Below are 8,070 nucleotides of genomic sequence, written 5' to 3'. Positions count from 1 at the left end.
TATATATATATTTACATACATATATTTATTTTTCACATAGCTTCTACTTTTGTGATTGTTTACGGAAGTCTAGATTCGTACAAGTTACTTTGTCAGAGATAGAGTTAGAAGTTTCCTCTTTATATCTTGGTGAAAATAAACATTTCTTGGCAAGGATATTGAAGCAGGTACAATCTAGCCTTACTCTCTCTCTGATTTACTGTCTCTGTCAGGTTTCTGAGCACAGGACCATTGCTTGTCAGGTTCTTCTATTGTGCACTGTGATCTTTTGCAGTGTCATGTTCTGCTTCAATGGACACCAGGCCTGCAATTGGAAGAGGAGCTGCTCCAAAATCAACCTGCTTGGTGCAAAAGTTCTTCTGGAGTGGCCTTAGTAGATGCCCCTGTTCCAGGACTACCGATTGCTGACTGTGGACTGCACAAGCACAGGAACTTTTTTGACCCAAGTCAGAGGTCTGCAGTGGAGCCCGGGAGTGCTGCCCTGATTGTGGTTTTGCTAGGAGCCAGGCTGGGGGCAGAGAGACCTCACTGTGGCCTGACCTCTGGGGCGCAACAGGTTCAAGGGCTCTTTCCAGGAGACATGTGTAGTTGTAGGGAGCAGAAGCCGAGCTCCGAAGGCCCCTAAGCACATGCTGGAAAATGGAGCTGGGAGGGCCAGGCTGTCCAGGTTGTCAGGGGGCAGGCGATGAGCCTATATTAGTAGTCTTCAGGGTTCCAAATGAAGATCTAGACTTGCTTGCTATCTGGAAATGTCCCATGCTGTTGAGGGTAAAACTGCCAAGGCCCACAGTTAAAGGACAGGCTGGTGGCTGGCAATGGAATGTTGAAACTGGAGTGCGAAGACATCACAGTGGGCTCTGTGGGTTCCCTAACATTGCAGAGTAGGGATGCTGGAACCCAAGGAGATACCAGGCTCTGCTGGCTGGGCACTAGATAGACTTCTGGATGAAGCCTTGCTGGATGGACTAGCAGAATCCATGGTTCCACTCACCCACAGGCACATGAAGCTGCCTAGCATCTCCCCAGCAGATATCTTGGGGACAGCAGCTCTCCCAACGTGGACAAGGAGGTTCTTCTTGCTAGAGGATGTGGCCTATGCTGGTCATAGACAGGAAATAAGCCTGCTGCTGGAGGAAGCTTTTGCCCCTTCCAAGGCTCCTGGATCAAGAGGAGCCCTCAGGAATATGCTCATAGAAAGGCTAGTCCCCACACACAATGAGAACATCTCTAGTTGGTTTGAATCTTTGGGGGGGTCACGTCTTGGAATGCAGTGGTATTGTAAGAGGAGTGTTATTGACTCTTGTTCAACCTGAATTGAACCTTGATTCTTACAACAAAGCCTCCTTAGTAGCTAAGATTATACATGTGATCTACTGGTGCCTAACTCCATCAAAGTTTTTAAGCCCATGGCTCTTCAGGGAAATCATAGCCCTGGGTTCCTAGGAATCAAGATGCATGCTAGGTACGAAAGACCTTTGAGCCTGGCATAAGTGGAGGAGTAGAGAGGGCCCCCATGTCACTGGGTGTTGAATCAGTACAATTGTTGGCATGAACATCTGGCTTTTCTGAGACCAGAAGAAAGCTCAAACTTTCTAGATAGGCAAAGATCCAGAAGAAGGAAGGATCAGAATGCAGGGTTTTAAGCACAATTTCTGTGAAATGAAGATTCAAAAGGGAGAAGTGACTTCTGAAAGTCCCATTTATGGCAGTGGAATGAAGGAGAAACCTTAGTGCCCTGCACCCCAGGTCATGACATGCCTGCAGTCAGATCGTAAGGAAGCTAGGAGGCCTCCAAGAAGGCAGTGGCATTAAATGAGTCCTGGGATCATTCGCCCAGTGACAGATGTAAGAAGCCGCAGGCTTGGACACCACGCTGTTTATCCCAGGCTTATTGCCTTATGGTTAGTCTAGATGTCATAACAGCCTTGCTATAGATTCCTGGAACCAGAGACTGAATGACGCAGAACACTAAGCTCAATTGAAATCTAAAACGAGGACACCACCAATAATATCAAGGGAGTGAAGAGCAGGGGCCTGAAGCTAGGGACCAAGTGTAGAACCAGGCAGTGGTGACTCACACTAGCTACTCAGGAGGCTAAGATTTTAGAATCGAGGTAAAATACCACCCAGGTATTAAATTTCATGAGATTTTTCTCGCTAATTAACCAGGGAAAAAAGCCAGGAGTGGAAGTGTGGCTCAAGTGGTAGAGCACTAGTCTTGAACCAAATGGTCAGACACAAACTCTATCTGACCCTGAGTAGTAAGGACTACATAGGAGGCTAAGATTTGAGGATTAAGGTTTGCAGCCATCCTGTGCGAAAAATCCATGACACATCTCTAATAAAAAGCCAGAAATGGAACTGTGGCTCAACCGGTAGAGCACTAGTCTTGAAAACAAACTCTAAACTCGATTCTCACTCTGAGTGGTAAAGATTACTTAGGAAGATGAGATGTGAGGATTAATTTTTTGTTTGGGTTTTTTTTAACTGTATTTTTTTGTCTTTTCTTTTTTGGTTCTGGGGATCAAACTCAGGAAGTTGCACTTGCTAGGCTAGTGCTTTGCCACTGAGCTACATCCCAGCCCCGTGAGGATTAATTTTTTCACCCAGCCAGGGCAAAAGAATCCATGACACTTATCCCTAGTAAAAACCAGATGTGGTACTACCTCTGTTATTGAAAATCTTGCAATTTCTCAGTGACTTTTATCTAGAACTTCTCTGTTATTTTCAAAGTTGAATGCTTCTTTTTCCTAATTCTGCATTCTGATGAATGTAAAATACACAAGATTTCAATGTCAGGTTTGAAATAATTCTCACATACTTGACTAACATGAAGTGCCAATGAAAGCATTTGAGCTTCATCTTCAATGGGGAAGCAGCAGCCTCTGAATCATTTTTATTGATAGACAATTGAAACAGAAAAGGTTGACTTCTTAAAATATGCTTTTTATTGTAAAAATTCTGTACAGAGGGGTTACAGTTACATGAGCAAGGTAATGAGTATATTTCCTATCAAGCATTGTTGCCTCCTCCTTTGTTTTTCCCCTACCATCCCTCCCCTCCCACCTCCACAACTACAATTCCCCACACCCCCCATAAATGGTAAAGTTCAGTTTTCAACATAGTGTCTTGTACATCTCATTGTTACAATGGATCAACCTATATGCCTATTTAAGCATTTTCCCTTCCCAAATTATAGAACTATATATACAAGATGCAGAGTATCGACAAGAAAAACAGTGAATACATGCGTTATACCATGGAGGAGGAACAGACAAAGAAAAAAATCACATGGTACAGAAAGGCTTGGAAAAATTTATACTAAGGGAAGTAAACCAGCCTTAAAGAAACATAGGGTCCACTGTTTCCCTTATTTGCAATGACTAGTATATATCTGGGACAAGCAAAAAAGGTCAAAAGCTATGTACATACAACCAGATAAGATGATGTTAAGCAAAATAAACCCCAAGATAGGGACACAAGTATTTTTTTTTTACTTTCTTGTTATTGTTTCTAACGTATTTATAAGAGGTTAACATTTTAATGAACAGTGATATTCTGCAACTTTATCAATCAACTTCATTTCTTTCACATGTGCCCAAATTGGAGGGATTTTTCAAGAAGATAAAAACAGAAAGAATAGGAAAATTATCGGTAGACTTCTATCTGGAGAATGGACTCATTTTATAATCAAGGAACAAAAGAATATTTCAGTGAGGAGGATATTTTTCAAAAAATCAGAGAAAGCATGAATAAAGGAAAAATGTAACAGAAGACATGTATTCTTTGCATTCTAATGCTAGGTTTATTCAATAGAATATCTTTATTGTACCCAGCAAAGCATAAACACAACCTTACTTAAAATGCTACAAAGTTACAAAACACAAAATTTATAATAGTATATGTACACTGCTATGTATATAGTATATATATAGCATATATATAGTATATATATATATAGCATATACTATATACAAGTATATACTATATCTATACTATACAAATATAGTATATACATAGTTGTGTAAATAAAATAAAGGCAAAAGAGAAATGGAGAGATGCAGAGTGAGCTAGCAAGAGAGAGAGAGAGAAAGAGAGAGAGAGAGAGAGAGAGAGAGAGAGAGAGAGAGAGAGAGAGAGAGAGAGAGAGAGAGAGAGAGAGAGAGAGAGAGGGCAATATACATATTGCCAAGGCAAACCTGCAATACCATGAATGGCAGGCAAAATGGGGTGGGGGCAAGCTTTGATAGGGGCAGCTTTGGCTCAACTTCTCTCCAATTTCAGAGTAAACACAAGGTAAAGGACCTGGTTAACAGACCCATTCATAGCAACAAACACGGTGTGGGATTCTCTCAGGGTAGAAGGGGGTCAAGCAGGGACAAGGGCCAGGCATAACAGGAAGAGCAGCTTTGTCCTTTTTCCCTGAAAGCCTCTGCCTTGAACCACCAGCAAGGGCATCCATAGATTGCCAGTCTATACCCAGTAATCAGTGGCAAGTTGGGAATCACCAAACAGTTTATGAATGGAGAAGGAATGAACTTTCTAGCCAGAAAATTACAGGCCACCTTTTTCAACAGACCCCCAAATCCACAAAAATTTGGGAGCCAGAACTGGGCTGCAGATGAACTGTCTCATCTGCTGCCTTCCCCAATATGGGATCTTTTCTTACAGCCCCTCCTGGGCTAGTGAACTGACAAATCTGACCTGAGTTATAGGGGGAGCATCAGGTCCCTTCTTATCCGGTGGAGTTGGAGCTGAAGCTGGGGCTGTAGCCCAGGGAATAGGGGCTTTGTCTGGGGAATACTGGGCTTCAAGGGTATGATCTCCTGCATGTTGTATTTGTAGCGGTGCATGGTCTGCTCTGGTGCCTTAGCAAAGAAGGACTGGGGAGCTGGGGCAGTGCTGGAAGCAGACATGCAGCTGCTGGGCTACACTGGAGCTTCATGAGAAATAGCTGGAGTAGCTGCAGAAGACAGAGCTGAAGGCTGTGCCAGACCAAGACCCAGGGTCATGGCTCCCGCTAGAATCACTCCTTCACTCAGCCCTGCTGAGGTACTTCCTGCTTGGCTAATTGTGGACATTTAATCTGTAGAGGGATCCTCTGACTTCTTTTCAGAGCAGCCTTGCCTGTATTAGAAGAAGGAGTCATCTCCCTGCCATCCCCACCTCCTCCCACTCTCCTCAGCCTATGGGGCTGAGACAGTGCTCAATGGAACAGAATTTTGACCCCATTCCAAAACAGTCCCTCAGAGCACTATTACACAGTAGGAGCATAGATCTGCTGGAAGTGGACAAGCTCTTCATCCAGGAAGAGAACTGGTATTCAAAGAAAATAAGAAGATATTTGAAGTCACAATTGCCATCAGTCACGAATTTCCCTTAGGTAGTGAATTATTGAATGTTACAGAAGTGATAGCTCCCTTCAAGCCCTTTATCGAGCTTAGAGAATGTGTTCAAATGAAGATTTCTCCAGGCTTTCCTGTAAACTTAGATAGACCTGTGCTTCCCAGGATCACAGCCACTATGACTTTCAACAGTTTTGAGATGATGTAGTTGATGGCTCTATATTTACCATATCAGATAACTACAAAGACCCCCCAACCATTGTCCTGACCTTTAACATAAAAAAAGATGCTATTCACCAAGAACAAGGAACGTAGAGACTCCTAGAATTAAATTGAAAAAGAAGGGACAAATGCTTTCAATAAATGGATTCACATATTGAAGTGACACATCAGTAATAGAATTGGAAGAAATGGGCCTCTAATATGAATTTCATCAAGTATTCTGATGAGCCATTTTCAGTCTTTTAAAAAAGAATTCTTTATGTGTAATTGTTTGATCTGCAGCTACCAGTGGCGTGATTTGTTTTTAAAGATTTTTATTGTACTTGTTGAAATATACATGCATATGTGTGTATGTATGTATGTGTGTATGTATGTAATCTACTTATCCATTTATCTTAAATACTCCCAGACCATTCATGTAAGTCAAATGTCTTAAGATATATGAAACCCTTTAAAACTCATCATCTCACATTCATTGGGCACCAATATTGTTTCACTTCATTTTCATAAAATGTAAACTTTGAAACATTGTGTATAGTTTAGTAATTTGAATGTTTGTTCAATATAAAGAACTAGACGGAATGAGATTTCCTGTAGATGAATAAACCAACTGGTAATCATTAATAATAGTATTTATCTGTCGCTATACATTTCAGAATGCTTGTTCACAATCCAGGGAATGAGGTACCTTTTTTAGCCCCTAAGAGCACTCAATTGGGGTGCTATTTGTGTTTACCTGAATTATTTTTTCAATGGTAAATATTACTAAACTTCCTTTCAGAGAACCACTATTTTTTTGCTTTCTACATTAAGTGTTCCTGTTCATAATAAGGTATATTGAGAATGTAGAAAATCCTCCAAGTCTCAGTTCTTCAAATAATTTCCAAGTTTTAAATTTGCTTCTTCAAAGGTGCATATAAGTTTGATTAGTATGTTATTCAAAGAATATGGGTTCATTGGTATCAATTATATTTTAAAACACATATATTAAATAGCATGTAATATAGGTTTTCAATTTTTAAACAAATCTAATTTGCTAAAATTATATTTTACAAGTTATAAAGTTCAGAAGTGCATACAAGATTAAGAGTTCCCATTTAATTCTAGTCCTGTTTGTTTTTGCCAGTCCAAGGGCTTGACCTTAGATCATTGGCACTGCTCCTGAGCTTCTTTTGCTCAAGGCTAGTGCTCTACCACTTGAGGCACAGCACCATTTCTGGCTTTTTTGTGGTACTGAGGAATCAAATTCAAGGCTTCATGCATACTAAGCAAGCACTCTATCACTAAGCCACATTCCCAACCCAAGGTTCTATTTTCTTAAGTCACAGGTCAAAATCATGCACTCGCTTTTACACGTACAAATGTTCATATTTATTAGAAGTTGGTTTGAAGATCCAAGAATGAGATAAATTGGGAGTATTATATGTAAGAGTTATACAATGTTGCGTCATATTATGGAGATTAGCTCAATGATTTCTTTTGTAGTAATGAGTGTGTCAAGAATTATTTTCTTAGTGATTAGTAGTTAACATTGGTCTGGTCAGAACATGCTAGAAAATCTTTCCAAAGATAGGTGGAGGTATATAATGGATACTCCCATTATTTAGTTTCTAGCTGTGCACTGGTGTCTCATGCCTGTGAACCTAGGTACTCAGGAGTTGAAATCTATGGATTGCAGTTCAAGGCCAACACAGGCAGATTCTTATGTCTAGTTAATCCCAGAAAAAGCCAGCAGTGGCACTTTGGCTCAAGTGGTAGAGTGCTAGCCTTAAGCAAAATGTAGGTCAGGGACAGTGCCCTGGTGAGAATTAGAGACGCAGGACTATAAAAATAAAATAAAATAAAATAGTTTCTTTGAATCTTTAGCTGGATTACTACAATAGAAGACCCGTGGTTAGAGAAAGCTGAGCTCAATATCTACCTTAAAGTTGATGGTGAGAGAAACATCCTCTTTCTATGGCTCATAGCCTATCAGCTGTTGTCACCTCAGGCCATGCACAAGGGTAACAAGACTCAAGACTGTTGATAAGGCTCATGTCTCTCACTTTCCAATACCCAGATAACACTCAAATGTAGTATATATGTATAAGTTTACATCTGCACACACATGCACACACAAACACAGATATCCCACTCATCCATCACAGAGCACGATAGACTACAGTTTGTAACAACATGGAAAGACTGGGAAAACATTACATTAAGGGAAGTAATCCAGACACAGAGAACACTGGCTGCATATTTTCCCTTGTTTGTGGCAGCTAGAATGCTCCAATAAATCCAGAAGCAAATATACTGGATTGTGTGCTAAAGGTTACAGATGAATTACCTGAAGCATAGTGGACTCTATGAGGATAAGATAGTGTGATTTTTATTTTCTCTAAAGAAAGTTTTAATGGTCTGCCAAGAAAACAAAAACAAAAACTCCAAATTTTGTCAGGCAATCCATTCACTTGTTAATAACTTAGTAAAGAAGGATGCTCTCACTGGAGTGGACCAGACT

Source organism: Dipodomys merriami, unplaced genomic scaffold (genome assembly GCF_024711535.1).
Source record: "Dipodomys merriami isolate MVZ:Mamm:240054 unplaced genomic scaffold, mDipMer1.0.p SCAF_455, whole genome shotgun sequence".
Classification (NCBI taxonomy): domain Eukaryota; kingdom Metazoa; phylum Chordata; class Mammalia; order Rodentia; family Heteromyidae; genus Dipodomys; species Dipodomys merriami.
The sequence above is the reverse complement of the archived record's forward strand: the minus strand, read 5'-3'. Positions refer to the sequence as shown.